We start from the raw sequence: 19482 nt of genomic DNA, 5'->3' as shown, positions 1-19482 counted from the left end.
AATATGGGTGTGGAAAAAGAGTTAGAGATATGGGGATAAAATAAGCAATAAAGGAGGTGAAAATAATCAAATTATATTATATACATGCATGAAGATATCATAATGGATTTCATCACTTTGTAGAATGTAAATAACAGTCTGATTGATCAAAATTTTACATTAGAAAATTATAAACAAATTGATAATTTGGTCTAGTGAAAGAACTTTTAGCATGAAGGTCAATGCCAATTTGTAAAATTTGTTTTTAAGGACTTTTTTTCTATCTTCAGAGAATTTAGTATACAAGTTAAACACTTTTTAAAATATTTTATTTATTTATTTGAGAGAGAGGGGAGAGGGGGTGTTCTCCAGCCACAGCAAATGAGATCCAAATGCATGTGCCACCTTTTGCATCTGGCTTATGTGGGTCCTGGGAAATCGAACTGGGGTCCTTTCTCTTTGCAGACAAGCTCCTTAACTGCTAAGCCATTTCTCCAGCCCTTAAACACTTTTTGAAATTATACTTTTTGGTGAACTATCATTAATGCTTTAGTTGTCCACTTATTTGTATAATCACACTTGGTTTAAATCCCTTGAAAGCAGGTGTTATGCTTATCTCATAAGTATCCCTCCTTTTTATTTTTTTGTTCATTTTTATTTACTTATTTGAGAGTGACAGAGAGAGAGGGAGAGAGAGACAGACAGAGAGAGAATGAGCGCGCCAGGGCTTCTAGCCACTGCAAACGAACTCCAGACGCATGCGCCCCCTGGTGCATCTGGCTAACTTAGGTCCTGGGGAATCGAGCCTCGAACCGGGGTCCTTAGGCTTCACAGGCAAGCGCTTAACCGCTAAGCCATCTCTCCAGCCCAGTATCCCTCCTTTTGTCACATGGGAAGGATGCTTAAATAGTATACAAAGAATGAATAAATTATATACTTGAAACCATGGCATATTTCCTAGGGCCAGAAATTTTTAACTATAATCATTTAATAAATTAATCCAAATTAAAAAAAAAATTCAAGGGGGTGGGGAGATTTCTCAGTGGTGAGGGTGTTTATCTGCAAAGCCTAATCAAACCCAGTTCCCTTCCAGAGTGTCCACATCAAGCTGGATGCACAAGGTGGCACATGCATCTGGAGTTTGTTCTTAGTAGCTTGAGGCCCTGGTATCCCCATTCTATCGTTGTCTTTCTCCTTCTCTCTTTCTCTCTGTCTCTTCTGCTTGCAAAAAAAAAATATTTTTCAAAAATTTTTCAAAATATATCATCCCTTTTTAAAACCAAAGACTACTGAAGCAGACCAAAAATGAACCCAACATGGCTCAGGGAAATCCTGCGGAAGAGGGGGCGGAAAGAATGTCAGAGTCACATGTTGGGTCATGATTTACAGAGACATTTATCATACCAATAACTGGGGGCTAACTCCATAATGCACGACCCATTTTCATTAACAAGGAGGGTCTAATGGGAGGGGGTAGATCACAGATGAGCCTAAATAACAGTACCAAACTGCCTGTATTTACTGAAAAGAAAACTAATAAATTAAATTTAAAAAAATAAAATAAAACCAAAGACTAAATAATAGTATGTCTCAAATTATGATAATTCATCATATCTTATATTTCAATGAAAAAGAAACTTCCAGAATAGTTTTATATACATTATATATCTATAGCTATAGCTATAATGTATGATGTTAACAGAAATAATGAATCAGCCAGGTGTGGTGGTACAACCTGTTAGTCCCAGCACTTGGGCAGCAGAAGTAGGTACATCACCATGAATTTGAAGTCACCTTGAGACTACATAGTGAATTCCAGGTCAGCATAGGCTAGAGTGAGACACTACCTCAAAAAAAAAAAAAAATTAATCAAAGGCACCTAAGAATATTTGGAGTTTTCAACATATAAATTCCTTAAAGTACAGAAATTTATTTAAGCTACAATTAGTATTTAAAAATGAAAATAAAGTTAAATATAAGTTGTGATTTGTTTAGGATTACATGGTTGTGAAATGTACATAGAGCTGTTCCAAATATTCAGATACCATACTATACTTAGTGAATAAGAAAAGATGTTAGTATTTCACAAACATTCACCATACTGTTACAATTTGAATATATAATTTCCTTTGCCCTTTTTTAGGAAGTGTTGGAAGATTAACTTACCTATTTTTATCATGTTCATTATATTCTTCACTGACCTTTTTAGTTCACAGTAAAAATGTGTGCTTGTGACGTCAAAATTATGTTTCCAGCATTCTTTTTTTTATTATTTTCACTTGCAAGTCTTCTGCTTTGAACCAGTATGAAGAATATTCAACATAGACCAGTAGTTCCCAATGAGGCCACCATCAGACTCCTCTGTGTAATATTCTCAAGTGTACAGCTACTTCTTCTCCAAATCTGTTCAATTGAAATGTCTTAAGTTGTAACAAAACAAATGCACATTAAAACTCCTGAGGAATCTTCTACTAATGACCCAGATACACATCTGCAATTATGAATAACTGCTTTGTTTATTATTAATGGTAGAAGCTTTCATATACTTCTTTTTGAGAGACCTCACATTGTTTATCTTTAATTATGCTTAATAATATTATTATGGGGATCAATTTTACCTAGCAACACTCCCATTTTCTCCCTATTTCTTCAAGAAACTTTCTAAAGTGTTAATGCATTGAATAATGCAGAACTAATAACAATAGAACTCCATGACTCCATGACTTAATACCAATGTTTTTCATCTTTAGAATATTGGAAACAAAAATTTTCTGTAGAACTTTACAATAAAGGCAATTTGGAGAATTAAAGAGTTGTCATTTTAACTCAAAATAATAAAATTCCTATTATATTATCATTACTGAAGAGTGAAATAAAAGAATAAGAATGATTTTCATAGCTCAAATATAATCTAGTAAACAGATTATCCAAGATTTCAATACTTAATAATGTCTAAATTTCAGAAATTCAGCTAGTGAACATTTACTTTCCTTGTTACATTAACATCACAGGATTCTGATAAGTTTGATGTGGACTGACTCATCCCAGCCTACCTTCTATGATCTGAGATAAAACTTCAGGAAGTCTGACAAATGCCACTGCATTTTCCACCCATCTCTCCCTCTCTCTCCTCATCTTTAGATTTTTTAATTTATGTTTTATACTGTCTTAAACCTCTTAGGAAAGGTGAATCTCCTCATATTAGCTGGAGTCAATGACCTGGTGTTGATTATTTATGACTTCTTCCTGAGTATGAAGTACTCTGATCCTGGTCAACCATAAGCCATGTGCAGTAATAAATGACAAGGTGACAAATATCTTCACTTTTTGGTGTTAGTTGTAGCTTGGTGTATAATGTCATGTACTAATATTTTAAATGTCATATGTTTTGGTGAGATAAAAATCTACCACTGTTCTTTTTATAAGTACAAGCATAAGTGGGATGTAGAACATTTGCCAACATGGATTTTTGAGATGATTTGAATAATAATATAATTGTTAAATAATATAATTACAATTTACCCATGATAATCTACTCAAATTTTATTTAATGCAATAGCAATAATTGAGACACCATCCCAGCATTTGGGATGCAGAGGTAGGAGGATCGCCATGAGTTTGAGGCCACCCTGAGAATACAGAATGAATTCCAGGTCAGCATGGGCTAGATGAAACCCTACCTCGAAAAACCAAAACGAAAAACAAAAAAAAACAAAACAAAACTGAGGTACCTACATTCAATGATAATTACTGTGTATGACTTAGTACAAAGGGGGAAACCTGGGGAAACAACATCTGAGATCTCAGAAAGAAAACAGTTAATTAGTAGTGTCATGGGCCAGGGGAATGCTGTGTTCTAGAATCCACTTCAGAGAGAACTTCAGGAAAGGAAGGATAATCATTACAGTTAGAACTGAAGAATGGTTAAGTGGGATGGTGCTGGGTCCTCCGGCAGGTAGGGCTGTGGGAGAGCCATCCGGCCAGTCTCTCTTGAGGGCTGAGTGGGATGGTGAGTGTCAATGACCCAGACCCCTCCTAGTTACCTGAGAGAAACACACTGAGTCAGGACTTGTCAAAGCAGGCTCTCACTTTATTGTAACAGGCAGGTGTTTATATGGCGTTGAGAATGAAGGCGGGTATCTCAGGAAAGGATGAGATGTAAGGGACAATAGCATATTGTGACTTTTGAAATGATTGGTTCTAAGTACAGGCTGGAACTCTAACTTTTTTTGCAGAAGTAGCAGGCCAGAGGCAATTTGGTGCCCTGCTGAGTCCTAGCTGGTCAGAGACAGGTCACCAAACTTTAGCTAGGCTCAGGAAGTTCCACTAGGCCTTGTGTCCGGGCCTCTCAAGGCCCAACAGGATGGCAATTGAATGTCCACTTAATTCACAGCCAAGAAGACCATGTACTGTGAGGTGTGTAAATCAAGAGGGAGGGCACATGACTGACTTGATTTCCCTTGTGAGAAACTTGGATGAGGGAATTATTGGATGTTAGTAAGAAGAAATGTGAGAGACAACGATACATTTGGAAGGAAATATGAAAGAACCTGGACCTTGTTTATAGACCAAATGGAAGAAACTGACAGGCAAGCTCCCAGAAGAGGGTGTGGAAGATCACAGGAAGGAAAACGGGATGGCCATCAACTCACCAACTCCCAGCTACTGTCTCCATGTGCACAGAGGAGGCAGAGAACACCAGATTAGAACTGTTTACCTCCTGGTTGCCTAACTAACACACTTCTGCCTATTTCCTTTCATCTACATGATTGTGTAGTCTTTCATAAACAAGGTATTGTCTAGGAAATATGCTTACATAATTTGTTTACATTCCATTGTCTATAATGGGGTCACATAGGTCCCACAAAGATGAACTGTTTCCTTGAAACAGGACTTTATACTTATAGCCAGTCTGGCAAGAACTTGCAATAATCCTCTTGATTCAGCCCCTTTAGTGATAGAATCATATATGTGAGCTATCATGCCAAGTTAACATGTACTCTTATTGTATGCTAAGAACACAAAACATAGTAGCCTTGTCTCTGTAACATATAGTTAACAAATTTGACAATATATGCATGCTGTTATTGAGTTCACAAAAATACAAAAATTATTTTTAATAAAGTAGCATACAAAGTTTATGATTTTTAAAAATGCATATATCAAGAACATGTTTTAGTATGACTGGTGTCCCCCGACCTGGACTATGCTAGAAACTTTGGGAAATGACAAGACCAGGACATGGGAAGCTGCTTCCCTATACATTCTACCTGCATTCCTAGGAGAGAAAGTAAAGGGTTTTATGACCCTATGTGTTTGCTGACAGCATTATATTCACCAGACTATGTGGAAAATGGAAGGAAACCATTTTTCTAGTATGTTTTAAACACAGCAGCTCATTCCTTAAGTGTTTCACTTATTGAAGAAATTATTACTGCATCAATAATAATTATACTTTGGTGATATTTTCCCAAACCATGGAGATGTATCCTGCTTTTGGACTGTGCTATCTTGTAGACAAATTTATTTCAGCATAAATTAGCCCTTGATAAAATCCTCAATTCCAAATCCTGCAAGTAGTTTAAGACCAATCTGTTAGTAATTATCCTATCACTTGCCAGTCATGTCTTTTTATGCTGCACATTTCTGTATATTTGCAGAATGTGGTAAAAGCCAATGACTTTCTTCTTGGCTTGGAGTTTTTTCTTTAACTGGTCAAACTCTTAACTCCCACACAACCTTTTTATAGAAATATTAAACTTTCCAGTCAGTGATCTCATTGACATTTGAATAACTATATCAATTATTATTTATTATTTTTATAAATTATATTATTAAGGTAGAGGTACCCTCTTTTGGATAATAAATATGCCATCGACTTGTCTGCCATGTTACCACTATTTCTACAGATGTTGAAGTTATAAAACATTTCCCAGGCTATGTATCTGTGATGCAAGATCTTTTCTTCTTTTGGTGTGTGTGTGTGTGTGTGTGTGTGTGTGTGATGTATGCATTGTTATGCATGTGAGGGCCTCATGCACTTGGCCTGTGGTGGGTGCTGTGTGCTTATCTGTGGTGGCTGAAATAGAACTAAGGATTTCCCACTCAATTGTTCTTCTGTTTGTTATTTATTTATTTACAAGAAAAGAGAGACAGAGAAGAGAGAATGAGTGTATCAGCGTCTCCAGCTGCTGCAAACAAACTCCAGATGCATGCACCACTTTTTGCATCTAACTTTACTTGGGTACTGGGGAATCAACCTGGGTTTTCATGCTTTGCAAGCAAGTGCCTTAACTGTTGAGCCATCTCTCTAGCCCCCTGCCTGTTTGTATTTAAGCCAGAGTCTCTTATTGATCCCAGAGCTTAGCAAGACTTTTAAACTTTCTTTTTTTCCTTCCTTCTTTCTTTCTCTTTCTTCCTTTGTTTCTTTCTTTCTTTTTGTCTTTCTTTTTCTTGCAAACTCTGGTGATTCTTGGATTACTCCTACTCAATGGGACTGGGGTTGCAGACACATGTGGCCATACACAGTTGTTATATGCGTCCTGGTTTTCAAATTCAAGTGGTCTATCAGGTTTCTTCTAGCCCTTGTGCTTGCATATGAGTCTTAACTGCTAAGCCATCTCCAGCCCACAACATTTTTTTATTATTTGAAATTAAAGTTTTATTGCATGCAGTAAAAGCCAGGTAAATACATATGAATTTTCTCTTCATTTTAATAGTGGCCTTTAATAGCCTTTAGCCATATTCATATTGTGTTTATCTTCTGAGCATCCTTTCATTCATAGCTTCATCCATATTGTGTCATACCTGCTACACTTGTGAAATGTAAATGAGATGAAAGATAAGAAAGGATGTTGGTGCTTCTCAGTGAGGAACCATGAAGAGATGAACTAGACTCCAGAGCAGATGCTCTATCAGAGGGTGTGGTTGGAGCTAAGAAGCATGACAGGAGGAGGGGCTGTCTTCAGAGAGCAGAGGCTGAAGAGTTGTATGTGCACACTCACCATGACAGCTTTCTATGGTCTAGATTTAGTCCTGACAGCTAATGAGTTATCTCTTCTGTTTGCAGTTTGTTTCCAGTGAAATGAGGAAGCAATTTTGTAATTAGATGTTCAGACAGAAATCAACATGGTCATTGGCATATTTTATCAGCCTTGCTATATACATTGAAAATGTCCTTACCACACAAAAGTGTCCAGCAAAAGCTATGATTATATTTTTAAAGACCTATATATGTCATTTTCTTTTGAAAAAAAAGTCTTGTACTAAGTATTTATTTCCTTAGTGGATTCCAAATATATTAACAGTGACAAATACATGTGACACCAGAGTACAACGTACCCTGTGTCTCTTTAAACTTATCATCACATTTGCTACCCTGTTCATAACAACAGACATTCTTTGCATGGCTTGTTACTCACAAGGCACTGTCCTAGACCTGAGAATTAGAACTCTTCATTGGCTTCACATTGTACTAGGAACCAAAGTTTAAAGTTTCATGCTGTCTTCCAGTGTCTAACTTTTGGCTATTTCCTATCCTCCCTTTCTCTCAGATAATTATAGGCACATCTTTGTAATTCTGTAGCACCATCCTACTCCTGCTATTAATCCTTTCATTCTTCAACTTGACCTACTGTTGAGATTGTTTCCCCCTTTTTCCTTTGTTTGCAATGAACCCCTGAAGTTACTCTCCACAAAGAAGGTCAGTTAGCCAGCCTTACAGGAGAGTTACTATCCAAGAAACCTCAGAATAGTATGCAGATTACTATTCTTTTTCTTGAAGTTCTTATGAGATCCAAAATGTAAAAATGAATCATAGCTCTTATTGGACACTGTTGTGGGATGAGGATATTTTCAATATGTGTATCAAGTGTTAAGACCGATAGAATGTGCCAATGACCACTTTGATTTCTCGCTGAACATTTAATAGGAGATTGTTCCCTTTTTTCACTGGAAACAAATTGTAGGCACAAAGAGAAATATTGTATGTGTTAGGTATCTTTTCTTGGCATCAGTTGTTCACTTCATTTTCATCTTATTTTGTAACTCCAAAAAGAGAAAAACTGTGAATGTTTTCTTTGCAGTTTTTTTTTTTCCCAAATTTTGGGTATAGACAGGCAGGCAGATAAGACAGACAGAAAGACACAGTTTTGTTGATGATGCTGCATATCTGAACAATCCTTTTCTATGATAGTTATATCTCTTATTAGTGGTCATCTTCCATCATCTTCTGGTTTTGGTTTCTATAAACAGTTGCAAATTTAACTTACTTAGCAAACACTTGGCCAAGAAACTCCAAAACTCTAATATTTATCTTTGGCCACTCTCTTTTTCCTGTGAGGATGTCCCTCAAGGGAAGACAAGAAAACCTTTGAAAGGAGGTACACCTGACCTAATGAATTATAAAGACAGAACAGGGGTCCTAAGTTGGATTTGTGAACCAGAAGCCATGAATTACATGGTTGCAGTACCCAAGTTTTCTTGACTGATCATGCCTGAAACAAATTTAAATTCTCTGTGCCTCTACTTCTTTCCCCTTCCTATCCTCCCATATAAGAAAGAAAGACAAGCAAGTTCTTTAATCTTTTGGAGACACAGTTTTTGCCTATGCTAAATTGAGATAGTGGTAACTACCTCAGAGGCTCATGTGAATATAAGTGCCAAATCACCACACATTGTCATTATTATATGTAATATATTTTAGTATGAGACATTGGTCAAATATTATCCTCAATGGTCATCATTATATTCATGTTTTAAAAGAAGTCCCTGACAACATTGATTCTCTAGAGGAAGTGCTAATTTCCTAATAATTTATTATGAAGGCCCCTTTTGCTTCTTATTAGAGAAATATTAGGGATACTTACTAGAAATTGTTAGATGAGTTCAAATTCCAATATTTGGAAGTTGAAAACATAGCACATTAATAATTCAGGAAACATTTCTTAAGAACAAACTTGGGAAATAGCAAAGATTTAAGCACACAAAATCTATATTTGTATTGAATTACACATTCTATGTAGATACTTTGTGGAACAAAAGATATTTATTATCATAAATTATTTTAACAATAATTTGTGGAGGTTTTGTTAAAAGCTTATATGTGAGGAAAGTACATATCCTCCTTAAATTATGTGGTTGAATGAGCTTTCTGTGTAACCATGAGGGCCTGAGAAGAGCTGAGACCTCCTGAGTTTGAATCTCTAAGATCCATGTAAGCAGCTGAGTGTGACCATGTATGTCTGTAACCCTAGTCCTGTGAGGAGTGGATACCAGATAATCAGTGGTCAGGAACAGCAAGTTCTGGAATCACTAAGACACTCCATCAGAAGGAAAAGTAGACAGATGACAAAGAGGGACACCCCTTCTACTCCAGGGGCAGCACATGAAGCCCTTATCAACACATAAAGGTGCCTGCATCACATACACCAACCACACCATATTCACAACATACACACCCTAGTGCTTTGTGATGTACAGAGTAGACTGTTGCTATCTTCTCAGTCTCTTTAACACTTTGTTTCACTTTTTTGAGGGAACTAAAAAGTCCTATGTCATAAAATAAACAAATATATATTGTAATACAGAGGTGGGTTGTACAGAATATTAAATTAGGGCAGAGGAAATGTTGATAGCAGACATACTATAAAGCACAATACAAATAGTGGGTATGAGCTGTGAATTTGCTCCTGGACTTTGTTACAACAAAAATCAAAAAGGTATTATAGAAACTACAATATTCCTTTGCATCACCACTGAGCTCCTCAAGAGAAATAGAGGTGCCTAGCACTGAGGTCTAAGAAAAACCATTTCAGTGATCTACTTCAAAGGGATAAGGTATTGGACGTTATTTTTGGTTCCTTAGTCACCCTAAGCACAACGTTAAATATTATAAATATTTAATATTTATATATAATATAATATAATATTTATAAATATTATAATAGTCAGAACACAAACTGACTTCAGTAGAAGCAACTCTGAAGGAGCAAAGGAAGGAGAGTGGAGGACATATGATAGTCTGGGAGGCCTGAGTATTGCCACTGGTAGCTGACCTTCACAGAATCTCTACGTAGAAGGGATGCCTGAACATAAGCAGAATGCAGAAGACATGCTTGGCTTTGCCTGAAAAGTGAAGACTCAGCTTTAAGGAAAAGTGGGATCTGTCAGTACAAACAAAGTCTGTCTGGAGGTGTAAGGCTTTGTAATCTTTGACTCCCATCTTCCACTCAGAATCTTCCCCATTTTTCTTACCTGTAACCCAAGAAGATGGGAGGTAGTGAAAACACTTAGTTGAATTTACTCCAACTTCTTTCAGTTTGTGGCATTTTGAAAAGGAATAAATTTAATTCTTTATCAGACATAGATTATGATTATTGTTAAGTCTCCTCAAGCTTCAGTATTTCTGTGTGTTAAGAAAGTATAGAGCCGGGCATGGTGGTCCATGCCTTTAATCCCAGCACTCAGGAGGCAGAGGTAGGAGGATCACCATGAGTTCAAGACCACCCTGAGACTACAGAGTGAATTTCAGGTCAGCCTAAGCTAGAGTGAGACCCTACCTCTCGAAAAACAAACAAACAAAAGGTATAGTAACTACTCCATATACTCCTGAGGAGCAAGTAAAATTTGATGTACACAGTATTTAGAAAATAGTTGGCCATTATTATAATAGCCAATAATTTCAACACAATTGTGGAGTATTTTTTATGTCAAGGTAAATTTGATATCAAGGTAAACTATATCCCACAGATGATGTTTGCAAAAAGTAGCAAAAGCAAAATAATATCTCTGTATGGAAAAATGGTCAATTTTTTAAATTTTTACTTATTTATTTGAGAGTGACAGTAAGAGAAAGAGGCAGAGAGAGAGAGAGAGAGAGAGAGAGGGAATGGGCATGCCAGGGCCTCCAGCCACTGCAAACGAACTCCAAATGCGAGTGCCCCCTGTGCATCTGGCTTTCGTGGGTCCTGGGAAATTGAGCCTTGAACCGTGGTCCTTAGGCTTCACAAGCAAGCGCTTAACTGCTAAGCCATCTCTCCAACCCAAAAATGGTCAATTTTTAATGAAACTCCTTAGTTGATAGAATTTATATATGCTTAAACAAAAGGTGTAGAGAAGCTCTAGAAGCCTTAAAAAGAATCATGGAAAATGTTAATAAAATTTAAATTAAAAAAAAAAACAAAAAAAGAATCCTTTTTCCAATTACATAAAAGTAAAAATGTTTGTATAGTAGCATAAGCAAAATCAAATAGTAAACCATAGAGTAAGTTGTCTGCTGTGAAGATAAGAGAAAGAAAGTATTTAAGCATACAGAGTTAAGTTGTATTGTTATTAAAAGGAAAAATGCCAATGGGTAAATAAGTAGAATGATGGAGAGAAATGAAAATTAAAAAGCTGATAAATAGGAACACACAGCACAAGTAGTGATGTGACATTGCGAAAAAATGTACATTGCAGCACTATTTGCAAAGGGAAAAACAGAAACACAGTATCTTAAGTCTATTTTCTGTTGCAATAATAAAATACCTGAGGCTGAGTACTCTATAAGGGAAAGATTTCTGTAGCTCACAGTTTTGGAAGGTGAAAATTCAAGATGGGGGATCTGTTCAGCCTCTGCTGAGGGCCTCATGGTGGATAACATTACACTCACACAGAGGAAGAAACATATGCAGAGGTGTCACATAGCCAGAGGAGAAGGCAACAAGCTTTGGAGGATGGGCTCTTTTTTTGTAATAACACACTCTCATTGGAGCTACAAAATGCCCTATGAATACAATCCAAATTTCTTAGAAAAGTGATTCCTTTTGCAACAGTTGACTGCCACATCATGACAATGAGAAATGAGTTTTCAACATTTGCACCCTTGCAGTATATATCCAAACCATAGCACAGAGCTAATGCCTCCAACTTCAGAACCATAGGATATATTGTGCTATGTCTGGTCTATGAATATCATGTTGAAGTCGAAAAGAATGAGTTAGCCTTCCTACATTGGTTGGAGAGATTCTTATTGCACAAAGGAAAGATATAGAGGAACATTTTCAGTATGATCTCCATTTCTTTTCTTTTTTTTTTTTCAATTAAGAACACACTTTGTATGGGTATATCATGTGTTGGTACTATATTTTCCTTCCTTCCTGCCCCCATTCTGCAGGTGGCCTTCCTCAGAGGGGTTGCTGGCATTCCCATGGGATTGTGGGTTATGTGCTGTGGGAACAGCAGTCAGTTATTGGGGAGAAGGCATTGCCTCTGGGTATGACATCCCAACCTGTGGCTCTTACAATCTTTCCACCCCCTCTTCTGCAAAATTTCCTGAGCCATTGTGGGTGAGTCTTAAGTCTACTTCAGTGATGAGCTCTTAGCAGCCTCTGGATTTCTGTTTGGTATGTGCAGAGCATCCCCAGCATCTGCCTCCTTCACTCTGGAGTTGATGTTCAGGCTCAGCATGGAGGCAGCACTCTTGCTGCTGCCCTATTCCTCTGTGGTTTCACCTGGGCCTTGACTGAGATGTGAGGGGGGCTTATCTCCTTGGGTCTTGCTACTTTCTGAAAAAGAAAAACAGATTTTCCAATGAAAAGTGAAGTCAGCAAAGGTTAAAATGGATATGCTTTATTAATTTGGGGGGAATTAGAAAGTTGTAGCCCCGCTTTTAGCCAAAGACTTGTGAGAGCTTGTCATGGGAGAGTGAAATCTTTGTCTCCATAGGATTCAGACCTGGAACCAGGGACCTTAGCCTTCACAGGCAAGTGCTTAACCACTAAGCCATTTCTCCAGCCCATGACCTCTTTTTGTAAACACAAGGGCTCTAACAATCTTATTTTCAAAAGTAGGACTATTTATATGTAAATACTATGATCACAATAGCTTTAGACCATCAGTTACTCAGAGGGATGGAGATGAAGGGGGAGGAGAAGCATGGTTCATATGTACACACATGGGGATGGGGAAAGAGAGGTAGACGCATATGTACATCCACAATTTGTACAAACAAAACTATTCATAATTTAAAAAAATCTCACACAAGTAACATTTCTATAACAAGATATTGTATAACTTCTAGTGTGTCATGGGTATAGTCATGATAACATCTGTGGCTGATAAGTTGTGTGGTTGATAAATGTCAGCTGGTTATTTCCTTATATACTCATATCCTTTCTGCAGGACAGTGTCCTCAGAGAATGATTGCTAGACCAAAATTATGCACATATCTCATTAAAAAAGACAATTACTATCAAAAATGTCTGCAGTAATTATTTTTTATTAGTTCTAGTGATGTGATGAGTACTATTAGTACTCATTTTTCCCCACATCACAATAGTAGCAGACAAAATTCTCAAGCACTAAACAGCAAAGTGTTCTATGATAGAACGGTATTCCATCTCTCAGCTGGAAGCCTCAGCTGTTGAAGAGAGTGAAAGGAGATTGTGGTTTCAGAAGGTCTTGGACATGCCCATCTTAAACTTTGTGTGCTATGTGCTTGAAGTAGAATGTCAGCCAGCTGCTACTGCCTTCCCTTAGGGTAATCTTCACCAGCTCCAGTTTAGGACTTGTCTCTTCTTCCTAGGCTGAGGTGATAATTTTATTGTGGTAGATGTTCCCATCTTTGAGGTATGTGTTGCCATTTAAAGCTTTTATCACTAAACCCAGGATTTCATGGCACTCTCAACAAATGGACACCATCAAACTTACAGCTATTTTTAATAAACTAATGGTCACTTCAGAAGATTCCAGGGATAAGGGTTTTGGTGTGGATAACAGAGATTCATGATCTCTGGTGAGGAAATGATAAAGAAATAATAATTTTTTCCTGTGATACATGAGTATTAGAAATTCTTGGATTAGTAGATTTTATCCCACAATGCTTATAGGGAGAGATGGACAGAGAAGAGTCAAATATGACTGAATTCTCAGCATGGTTGATTGAATAAATAATCATATAAAGAGTAATGAAATGCTCCTTAAGAAAGATAGAAATTAAACTCAATTTTAAACACTGAGTTTAATTTAATAACACTTATTAAAGACACAGTATATTCTGGGTTCTGGGGCTATCTAAATAAATGACTCAGTCCTAGATCTGAAGACACTATGTCTAGAGCTATCAATTGATAATTAACATATGATTTATTTAAAATATATATTTCAGAATATTATAAGGTAAAATAAAAGTTACTTAGTTCCAATTAAGGAGCATTGGGACTCTTGTTGACCACAATGATACTGGGGAAAGTATGAGTCCAGTGATAGATAAGGAAAGGCAGAATACTGTATGAAAGGAAAATGTGTCTAAAGGCATAAAAGTAGAACAAGAAGGATAGGTTTGGGGAAAGGCAAATGTTTAGTTGTCTGTAAATATAGGGCAGTGGCCAGAAACAGGTTTAAAGTTATGCTGCTAAAAGCCATCCTAAGTCATGCTAACAAACTCAGCTTTTATCCTGTGCTGAGGTGTTTACTCACTGACAGAGCCGATGAGTAGTAATGACAGTGGTCCTAATAGGTGCTGGGCCTCTTTAGGGAAGGTGGATTTGAGAAGCAGGTTGGTAAGACTAGAGATAGACTCCCTCAGCAAAGTCAGAGGGATCCTGAGGTGGTAGAAGTAATCACCCGGCCATGAAGACACAGGTGGAACCATTTCTGTACCTGGTGTTATTGTGTCACTTCTCGTTGGCTAACATGGCTCACTGCAGTACCCATCCTCTAGTTCTGCCCTTCTCTTTCCCTATGTCCTCATGCTTATATCTAGCAAAGGCTATCTTAATTAAACATCAGAAAAAGCAACAAATCTTATATTTTTGGGAAATGTCACAGGCTTATTTTAAGAGGATCACCCTTAATTCAAAATTAAGGCATTTCAGGTAGGGTATTTAGTTAAAAAGTATAGTTTTGGTGATGGAAGGGTTATATTAATAATTCATATCCAGACACTTTCTCTGCCCAAGTATAAAACCAGTCTTGTGGAGTATACAAGTGAGTGCCACACCCAACACATACTTTGGACTACATCACTGTATCAGTTTCTTTGGTTACAAAAACCAAATGCAACTCTGGCTAACATAAAACAGTGAGTCTTCTGCCTCTAAACATGGATTCCAGCATTCGGTTTCCATTGTGCTAAGTTTCATGAAGTTTTTATAGATATCAGACAAAAGAAAGTTATAAATTAAGACACATTTTGAATACATTGGTAGAAACATTAGGAAGGTAGGTTACCACAAAGGGTAAATCTCTGCAATGTGGTGCATATGCTATCTGATGATATTCTGGGGTTTTGAGTTGGTGGGAGCTAGTTGCCTTAGTTCCTCTCAGAAGAGTTCACATGATAGTTACAAAATTGTTAGGTCAGACATCATGACGGGTAATGAATGGCTATTAAAAGAGCTGAAGATTACTAAAGATAATTGGTTAGGGATCTCCAACTTTCCATAATCACAAGTTATAATCAGTCAACCAGTTTTGTGGAATCTTTAAAATAGGTGTGGCTTTTTTATCTGGGAGGTTCAGCTCATAGAATCGAGTAATCAAATATGGTTTCATATTCTTGCATGCTTTCCTATGTCTATGGCCACTCCCTTCCCAATTCTTCCTTACCCAGACAGACAATTTTAGTCACAATTTCTTGCCTTGGTGGAGTCTACTAATGTTTACATGTAGGACATTGGCAACTGGTTCACAGCTATGGAAAAGCTAATGCTCAAGTACTAAAACTACAATGGAAATCTTGACAAACAAATGGAAAGATGTTTATTTCATAGCTTTCTTGTATAATAGACCATTCCAGAAAGCACCTTTGTTTAAAATATGTGAAATCTTTAGCTTTTGGAATTTCTACTTTTTTAAAAAATATTCAGAACTAAGAATACTCATGAGATTATTAAAAATATAATTTTTTCTATCTATGATCATATAGAATGTTGACCAAAGAGTTGCTTCAAGTGTAAACTTGAATTGGTATGTTTGTTAATCAGTTAGTTTTGGCAACTGCCACGAGGGCATCTCCATAGGCCTTCAAAGAGTCCTCCGTGGACTTCAGGAAGCCAGGATTTCTGCTGGCTGCAGTTCTGCCAGTGGCCCTCACTCCCTTTCTATGGCAAAAGCAGATGGTTGGCACTAGACAATGTTTGCCACTACAAGTTTCTTTCTACTCAAGACCATAGACCTCCTGGCTCTGTTTCAGCTTCATCGCAGAAGTTTCCTTCTTCATTAGAGATGAGCTGAATCCTAATGACTGGAATTCTGGCTTTGCTTTGAGAAGTAGATTTCAAGGATAAAGGGAGTACCTTTGGATTCTAACTTTTTATTTGCATGTGACTAAAATTGAAATTATAACCTTCTATTATTTTCCTCTTAAATGATTTTTGACCTGCTTCTAACAAATGGCAAAATAAACTAACCAGCATGAGAAAACCAGTGTCAGCATTAGAAAAGCATGTGCAAGAGCAAATGGAAAACCAACATCTACAACTCATAAAAATTAATGGCAGGGTGTGGCTTGCAGCTGCCCAACTGATGAGAAAAAAGCTATATTGTGAATTGCTGGGGAATTAACTGCTGTAACAGGAGAAGCATAGGAATGGTGGATTTGAGCTGGTAATAGCAGGGAGAAAAATACTCAAGCATTTGCCCTAGAGTGCTTTTCTCTGATACACAGATATTTTCACCACGGAAGTGGTGATGACAGTGGTGCATGGTAACCACAGATGGCAGTGGTTATGACAATAGTTAGGGATGTGTTAAAAAAAAAAAAAAAAACAAGGAAAAATTTTTAGGCTTAAGACACCTTGACTAAGAAGATCTCATTATAGATACCAGCAAAAAATAAGAATTTTAATCATTTCTGACCACAGATTTGAATCAAAAATTTTTTAAAAAAGCAAAGAGAGGTGAATGAAAGAAAATATTTGAGACAGTATTCACTATTTCTGCTTACATACTATTTGTCAAAACAAGTCATGTTGTCAAGCACTTGGGAAACTACCAGGAGGGGGCTGTGCCCCTTTTACCAGAGGATTGGTAAAGAAATCCAGCAAATAATGAATAAATACAGAGCGCACCAGCCATATACTTGCTCACATCTTTATGGTGATATTGTTGTAAATATTTTCCTCAGACTTAATTATCACACTTTATAAATCTCTTAATTCAATTTTAATAAATTTCTTTTAATTTCTCCCTAAATAACTACCAAATCGTTACATTTCTCATCTTAACCACTTCTCACAGATTTCTGTATTGATAGCTCCATCAGCCTTCATTTCTAAATATTGTCTAATTTCCATTATGAACTTTTGATCTGTTAAGTTTGGTGTTTTTAGTAAGTTCACCTGTTTAACCTGACTAATTATGTTCTTGAAGTTTCCACCTACCTCTGTCCCCCCAAGTGCTGGGATTAAAGACGTGTACCACAACACCCGGCAAGTTTTATGTTTAATTCATCATTTCTGATAGAAACAAGCCTACATAACTCACCATGAGTATGGGTTTGTGACTGTCCTGATGATAGTTATGCATCTTAAACAGTATTTTGAAATTATATCATAACTTCCTTATAAAATCAGGCTTTCAAAAATATATTTATTTGTGTGTGTGTGGGTATGCCAGGGTCTCATGCTGCTACAAATGAACACTGGATGCTTATGCCGCTTTTTGTGCCTGGCTTAGGTAGGTGACTTGGGAATTGAACTCAGATAGTCAGGCTCTGCAAGCAAACACCTTTAACTGCTGAGCCATCTTCATGGGCCCCAACTTTAGGATTTTTATAACTCCTTGGTGAATTGTGCTTTTTTTGTATTTTTTTTTATGAGAGAGAGAGAGAGTGTGGGCATGTGTGAGAGTCAATTGTACCTTTTGTCATTAGATGATGACTTTCTTTACCTCTGATAATATTCTATGCTTAAAATACACTTTGTTGGGACTGAGGAAAGGGCTTAGCCATTAAGGCATTTGCCTGTGAAGCCCAAGGACCCCAGTTCAATTCCCCAGGACCCATGTAAGCCAGATGCACAATGGGGCGCATGCATCTGGAGTTCATTTGCAATGGCTGGAGGCCCTGGTGCACCCATTCTGTCTTTCCACCTCTTCCTCTCCCTTTCAAATAAATAAATAAATAAAAACATTTTAAAAAATACACTTTGTCCAATACTAATGCCTACACAGCTTTACCTGATGTCTGGTGTCTATTTTATGTTCTTTCACTTCCAGTCTTTTTCCTTTCCTCATGGTTTAATGTTTTTCTTATAGCTGTGTTTTATTTTACATTTCAACTAAAATTTTATTCAGATTTAATAGATTATTTTTTGTGATTGCTGTTCCATTTAGATTTTTGCAACATATGTTTTTATATTATTTGTTCTGATTTGAGGTAAAGTAAGTTAGGATTCAAATCTATATGAGAGTTATTAGCAAATGCTCTCATAGGGCAGCACACAGGTAAAACACACCTTCTACTTCTCATCTTCTTTAACCAGCGGGTAGATTGTTCTTGCAGTCTCTCACACAGGGATCTTTCTAGGAAGCCAATGTGTATGTGTTTCCTGTAGCTCTCTTTTTCTCATTTTTTTTTATTTTGAAAGAGAGAATGGGCATGCAGGGTCCTTCATCCTTCTGTGAATGAACTCCAGACATGTGTGCCCCTTCTGCACATGTGCAATATGCATGCTTCTGTATACGTGGGACCTGGAGATTTGCACATGAGTTCTTGGGTTTTGCAGGCAAGTGCCTTAACTGCTAAGCCATCTCTCCAGCCCTCTTTTTCTCATTTTTGACAGAAGACCTTTCTTTGTTCTTACATGGCTTCTGTGACCCAAATGATTATGACACTCATACACACCTCCAAAGTCACAAAGAGAGTTTTAATGTCTCTATATTTGGACACATGGATTAGTTGTTAATGGAAAGCTCAGTTATAAATTTATAATAATATTGTACCCTTTCTTTATGACTACTATGGGCATGTGATATGAATACTATGGGCATGTGATATTTCATTACTATATCTTAATCACAATATTGCTGGAAATGGAACTACCACTAGTGTTTTTAAAAGTATACCATTCTTCCTCTTCCACATGTTTCACATGTTGTCTGGCATTTATACATCTTTTTCTTTTTTAATTTATTTGAGAGCAACAGAGAGAGAGAGAGAGAGAGGGAGAGAATGGGCATGCCAGGGCTTCCAGCCACCACAAACGAACTCCAGACACATGCGCCCCCTGGTGCATCTGGCTAACATGGGTCCTAGGGAATCGAGCCTTGAACCAGGTCCTTAGGCTTCACAGGCAAGCACTTAACCACTAAGCCATCTCTCCAGCCCATTTATACATCTTTTAAATGTCTTTACTCTAGCTATAAGCCCTAGATTCTTAACAAAGTACATTTGACATTTCTCAGAATTTTTTTCTGAATATTTAACCAAACAAGAACATGCATTTATACTTGTTCAATCATGCATTATGATCTTTACATATTTCTAATTTTGGTACAAATTTGTGTTAGAGCATCATTGCT

The sequence above is a fragment of the Jaculus jaculus genome, chromosome 19, assembly GCF_020740685.1.
Source record: "Jaculus jaculus isolate mJacJac1 chromosome 19, mJacJac1.mat.Y.cur, whole genome shotgun sequence".
Taxonomy (NCBI): domain Eukaryota; kingdom Metazoa; phylum Chordata; class Mammalia; order Rodentia; family Dipodidae; genus Jaculus; species Jaculus jaculus.
Note: the sequence above shows the minus strand (reverse complement) of the source record.